Here is a 6,816-nt window from a genome sequence, read left to right as displayed (position 1 = left end):
CGGTTTTAACTCTCCAAATCCAAATAGGTCATATACAGAGCTCGGGAGAAGGTTGACACTTGCACCCAAATCTAATAATGCCTTCTTAATCGTGAGGTTCCCTATGACACAAGAAATAATTGGGGTACCTGGATCTTTCAGTTTGGGTGGGGCAATTTATTGGAAAACTGAGCTGGCCTGCTCAGTTAGGTGGATTTTTCTTGGTATTTGTGCCTTTGATTTTCGTTTCTGTGTATACAGGTCCTTTAGAAATTTGGCATAGGTCGGAACTTGCTTAATGGCATCGAGAAGAGGTAAGTTTATCTGGACCTGTTTAAACAGTTCTAATATTTCATTCATTTTTATACCCTTCTTATCAAGAGGCAGAGAGGATTCTAAAGCATTGGGAAATGGAGCTTTAGGTGCAGGTGCTGGGTTAACAGGTTCTTTCCTCTCTTCAGATTTCTTCTTTTCTGTTGTAGTTGGAATTGGTTGCTCTTGTTGTTGGATTGCTTCAGGTTGATTTAAAATTTTTCCGCTTCTAAGGGTCATGATTGATTTGGCATGTTCGAAAAAAGTTTCAAGACCAATGGAGCTTTCAGCGATGTACTGACCTTTTGGGTTATTAATAGACTGACTAGAAAATTTGCCTTCTTCCCTCCTACTGAAAGCTGTTGCTAGCTGACCTATCTGGGTCTCTAGCTTTGCTATTGATTGCGTATGGGAGTGAAGGAGTTGGGTATTCATTTCTAGTCCTTTAAGTGCTTGCAGTACCTTTTCTTCGAAAGTCGAGCTATGAGTACTCGGAGTGGGTTGAGGAGGGTTCTAGTATTGTGGCTGGGATGGATGCCTAAAAGTTACATCCGGGTAACCTGATCTTTGTTGCACCGGAGGAACCACTGGTTGTGATTTCCATGAGAAATTCGGATGATTTCTCCATCCCAGATTGTACGTACTAGAATAGGGGTTTTTCCCTGGTCTATCTTTGAGTTTAATATGGGTTTATCTCTAATAGAGGCAGACATATGATGTAATGAATTTTCACTTAAAATTTCAAATAGTTGCCATGCCTCATCCTCACTTTTCAGCATGAATGTCACACTGCATGATGCATCGACCATTTGTCGATGTCTTTCAAATAGCCCATCATAAAAATATTGGATTAACTGCCACTTGGGTACAGCATGGTGGGGATATTTTCTAATAAGGTCCTTTAATCTCTCTCATATTTCATGAAACATTTCTTCATCTAATTGGGAAAAACTAGTTATGGCTTTCCTTATTTGATTAGTTTTTCCTATGAAAAAATATTTCTTGAGAAACTCTCCTTGCAGCTGATCCCAGGTTGATATAGTCATGGAATCCAAAGTATATAGCCAGTATTTGGCTTTGTCCTTAAGTGAGAAAGAGAATAATTTTAACCTAAGAGCATCATCGGAGAAGTTGTGAATTTTGACAGTTGAGCATATCTCAAGAAATTCTTCAAGATGTTTATAAGGGTTCTCATTACTAAGTCCATAAAATGAAGGTAACATTTGAATTATACTGGACTTAATTTCATATTGAGTGGCCTCGGGCAGGGGGTACTTGAATACAAGGAGAGTAGGTATATGTGGAAGGAGTAAAGTACTCCTTCAATTGCTTGGATGGATCATTCTCCTGATTTCGGTCCATATTTTTACGTTTGTTGGCTCTAAAAGTTCTTTCTATTTCTGGATCAAAAGGTTGGATTTCTGGTCGTAACGATCTACGGCCAAGCATACACCTTACAATTATACTTTAGAGCAAACACAGAAAATTTTAATTTTTATAATATATATATATATTTATTTATTTATAATAAAGTGAGAAAAGAATGAAGAAAATCTAAAGAGAAGAACCTAAGAATTTTAAATCTATGAAAAGGAAGAAATTAGTTAATGTTTAGATGTTAATTACAATCAACTTAAATAAGCATAGACTCTCTATCCTAAGGTTAACTTAGATCTAGACAGCTCCTAACTTTCAAGACCGCCTTTGAGCACTCCAAGCTCAAGACTGACTAACTGACTCGGCCAGGTAAGCGTAAGATGTGGAAGGTTCCCTGCTCGTTGCTTTCCTTAGACACCAACTGAGTTGGCCAGGTCAGTCAACGGAACCAATTGAAAACCACTTTCTTTAACCACTTAACTTAGACACTGAGCAATTAACCAATCTGCACTCGGTTCAACTCTAGAGCTTTCTTATCCTATTGAGCTCGAAATTCCTAGGGCTGACGTCTAGTTGATTTTAAAATTAAGGCTTGGTTTAATGCAGAATGAAGGTTATGATTTTTGGGCCAAAGAAGGGTGATCAAATCCTCACCTTATCTGATTAATGGGTTATTGCCCTTAAGATTAATTATGGAGATGAGATGCAAAGAAACAAGGTGTCCAATCAAGTTAGAAATTTTTATATTTGAGGTTACGCTATTTTAGTTAAGTGTTATGAAATGTCAGTGACTTTTTTTTTTAATTCAACCATGCCAAGGTCCCCGACAACGGTGCCAAAATTTGACGCATAGTCGTTGATAGCACCAAAAATAACTCTACTCACTACGTAGGTAGGATGAGTCGAGATCGTATCCTCAGGGACCTTGGGCTAAGTTGAGATTGCAAAATAAAAGAAAGAAGCATTGTTTTGATTTAAAAAATAAATTATCTTAAAATTGATGTAATTAGAAAATAAAAAGCTCAGAAATTTTGAATTAATTTTGTACTAGTAGAGTTGTATCTCTTTTTTTTAATTAAATAAATATGATTAATCTTAAGAAAAATATCTATCTTTTCTTGACACGCCCCGTACTCGTAGATCACAGTACGTCTCCGGAAAGTACTAGGTAGACAACTCTTCTTTCCTCGGCATGCCCCGTATCCATAGATCACGGTGCGTCTCTGGAAAGTAAAAGTTGTTCCTAATATTAATCTAACAGGAAAGCATAAATAAAAGCATATGAAAGAGAGCAAATAAAGAACTCATGACGATTTAAATAAAAAGCATAATCTTTATTGCATATAAAGAAATACAAGAAAGTTTAGAACAATAAACCCGCTCTATGTCGTTATAAAATTTCTTCTCCACTCCCGAGACTGCTAGCCTAGCTGCTCATGAAGTAGTCCCTTTCTATTCCTCTATGCAAGGCTCTAGAAGAATTTCTGGGCTCTCCCTCCAATGGGAGTATAAAAGCCTTTTTATAGGTGTTAGGAGGGAGAAGTTTTACATGGTTTTTCGATGTGGGACTAAAGAAAATATTAAATACTAAAAGATGGATGGATGAGATGGAAAGATCACAAGCAGATAAAGAAAATATAAATTCTTCCTCTTGAAGTATTTTCAAATATTATCTTTTTTTTCCTTTAATTTTCAGATCCATGAGCGTCCGTCTGTCCCCCACGAACCCGCTGCGCCTCACACTCGCGCTGCCTCGCGAACCCGCTCGCCCGTGCTGCCTCGTGCGTCCGATGCCGCACGCCCGCCCACGCATCCGCCCGTGCGTCCATGCCGCGTGAACCCATGCTGCGTGAACGCTCCTTTTTTATTCCAAAAAGAAACTTTTGTTTCTTTACAATGACGTCTATATCCTTTTTGATTCCTTGCATAGTATCTTCATTTTCTATAATACCGTATGCATCCTTCTTTTATTTAAATTTTATTTTTAAGTCTAATTTTCTTCAAATTTGAGTCTTTTTGATCTACGAATCGGACTCTTTGTATCGACGATCACCTTTCCTGTAAAACATAAAAAGAAGCATCAAATTCTTAATAAATAAAATAAATTAAATATAATTTTCTGCTTTAAATGACTTAAATTAAGTGTTTATCACACCCCCCAACTTGAATTTTGTTCATCCTTGAGTAAAATAGATATATCAGCATTGTGTACCGACTCGATCTTGAATAAAAAGTTAGGTTAGGCATCCCAAAAGGTAGATGATACCTGGTCAGATCATTAAAGAAATACTTCATTGGATTATCAATTTGACCCAATTAGTGGCTGAGTATTAACTAAAGAAATTTCCAGAGCTTTTCTTTCACCAACTTCCCACTTTACTCTTTAAATCCTCTAACTTAATGTGAGAGAGGTTTATTATCTTCTTGCAATTTAGTCCCCTTATTATCCACTATTTTTTTAACATTGCCCACCTTTTTACGCGAACTATAACACTTACTTAGGCGAAGGGGTCCGGTTACTCAGTAGGAAACCAATATTTTTTTTTTTAAGTAAATTTTAAGGAGAATTTTTTGCATATCTCAATCTTTCCATCCAATCTCTCATAAAGCAGATTCTTTATTGAGATCAGTAAGAAGAGGGTTATAGAATCACTACTAAAATTTGATCTAGTCTAAACCCTATCATTTATTGAATTTTTTTAATAATTTATTTCTCAATATTTTTAAAATTATCTTGACCATTAATCATTCCGTGTGTGTGTGTATATATATGGATGTGTGTGTGTATATATATATTTAGGATGCTAAAGCAAGCAATTCTAGACCGGTCTGAGCATTTTTGGGCAAGGGAACAATCCCAAGCTCTGGTATCAATCTCAGCCGTAATATGGATATTAAACATTTAGATGGGTCATATCTTGCCTAAAAGCACTCTCTTATCGCAGCGAAGTGCTTAGCTTCTAAGAGCAACGACGGAAGCTCTCAGTTTTCACCCTCCTTTTTTCCCTTCTATAAAGAGCCATCATCACCTCAAGATAACATTATCTAAAGCGATGAAGATAATATCTGACTTAATGCCCTCACAAGAGAGGATCTATCCTTCTATGGGTAGAATTAGATTGGGTTGGGTCAGCTATCACGGGAGTTAGGGTTCAAAGTCCGGAAGTCCTGTATTTGAATGAACAATAAGAAATTTGGGAAGACTGACAGATGCTGTTGCTTGAGGATAGAAATTACACACTACCATCGATTCTCGGGCCTGTTCCCCAACCGGTGCAGCCCCTCACCAAATGATAGTACAGTACATTAGTTGCTCCAGACACTCGATAAAAAGAAGTCATTGCTTGGACCACATCCAAATAGACCACCCATATCTCACGGTGGATAACACACCACATTAATCCTTATATTTCACGAATTCTCGATTGCGTGTTGTCCACCGTGCACATCCGAAGTACTGTTTTCCGCCTGATACTGTACACACCAGCAGGAACTTGTTTAGTGTGTAATAAAAAATAATTAAAAAAAATTGCCTACGGTCACAACCGAAAAGGAAAGTACGTTGCCTGTGCCCTGCTCAACCCAATTTGGAAACGTCATATGCCTGAAATCGAGCCAAACCAAGTTGGATAATTAGAGGATACATCTTATGCCTGAAACCAAGCCAAACCAAATTGGATAGTTAGAGGATCAAATTTAACTCAATTTGAAGTACTTAAACTTGAAATTCAATTCGAAATCGATCCAATTTTAATATCTAAACTCAAACTTAACACAATAAAATAAAAAATAAAGCAAGCAATACTCAAAATCCACCCAATTCGAATGTCTAAGTCATATTTTAAACTCAAATTCAAATTTAAAATCAAACTTTGATCGTAATTTAAATAAAAATAATAAAACAAAATATAATATATATTATATTTTAAAATATTAAATTAGTAAAATATATTATAAATAAAATATAATATTATTAAAAATATATATTTATCTAAACTTACAAATTTTCGAACAGAATATTTTGCTGCTCAAACTTGTTTCAAAAAAATATTTGCACTACTTAATCTTTATTGTTGGGTATAAAATACCCACAGCCGAGACCCTCGGCGGAATCAACAACAGCACAGCTCCGTCCGGACTTCTACGGGAGCCGGGCTCCGCCGCCGACTTCAGAACAGCTCCGCCCGGGCTCCTACGAGAGCCGGACTCCGCCTCCAACATCAACTACAGCACGGCTCCGTCCGGACTCCTACGGGAGCCGGACTCCGCCTCCAGCATCGACTGCAGCACGGCTCCGCCCGGACTCCTACGGGAGCCGGGCTCCGCCTCCGACATCAGCTGCAGCACAGCTCCGCCCGGACTCCTACGGGAGCCGGACTCCGCCTCCGACATCAGCTACAGCACAGCTCCGCCCGGACTCCTACGGGAGCCAGGCTCCGCTCTCAGTATCAACTGCTGATAAGCTCCGCCCGGGTTCCTACGGGAGCCGGACTCCGCCTCCAACATCAACTACAGCACGGCTCCGCCCGGACTCCTACGGGAGCCGGACTCCGCCTCTAGCATCAACTGCAGCACGGCTCCGCTCGGACTCCTACGGGAGCCGGGCTCCGCCTCCGACATCAGCTGCAGCACAGCTCCGCCTGGACTCCTACGGGAGCCAGGCTCCGCTCTCAGTATCAACTGCTGGTAAGCTCCGTCCGGACTCCTACAGGAGCCGGACTTCATCTTTAACTTTGATTGCAGAGGACTCCGCCCGGACTCCTACGGGAGCCAGGCTCCGCTCTCAGTATCCACTGCAGGTAAGCTCCGTCCGGACTCCTACGGGAGCCGGACTCCACCCACGACCCAACCGAAAGGAGGACCCCTCCCGGACTTCTACGGAGGCCGGACTCCGACCAACAGATCCGCGCCCCCTGGCAGATCACAATAACAACCATGATTCTGTTCCACTTCCTGTAGCGGATTCCGCTCGGCTCCATCACCCCCTGCGGCGGGCCCATTACTCTCTGACAGGCTGTGTCAACGGTCACGATTCTACTCCGCTCCCTGCGGCAGGTGCTGCACGACTCCACTACTCGCTGACAACTAGCGGCAACGGACGCCGCTCCACTACCTGCAACAGGCCCTACGTGCGGGCTATGACAATAG

The 6,816-nt window shown here is 40.4% G+C and overlaps 1 non-coding gene across 1 annotated transcript; it reads left to right on the top strand.

Annotated features, from left to right (window-relative positions):
* Positions 1-1,159: 1,159 nt before the first annotated feature.
* LOC140855947 (small nucleolar RNA R71) lies at positions 1,160-1,265 on the top strand. The gene has a single exon (XR_012139389.1). It is a non-coding gene; the product is annotated as a small nucleolar RNA R71 (small nucleolar RNA).
* The last annotated feature ends 5,551 nt before the right edge of the window (positions 1,266-6,816 follow it).

This window comes from Elaeis guineensis, chromosome 2 (assembly GCF_000442705.2).
Source record: "Elaeis guineensis isolate ETL-2024a chromosome 2, EG11, whole genome shotgun sequence".
NCBI classification, from domain to species: Eukaryota; Viridiplantae; Streptophyta; class Magnoliopsida; order Arecales; family Arecaceae; genus Elaeis; species Elaeis guineensis.
The sequence above is the reverse complement of the archived record's forward strand: the minus strand, read 5'-3'. Positions and strand labels throughout refer to the sequence as shown.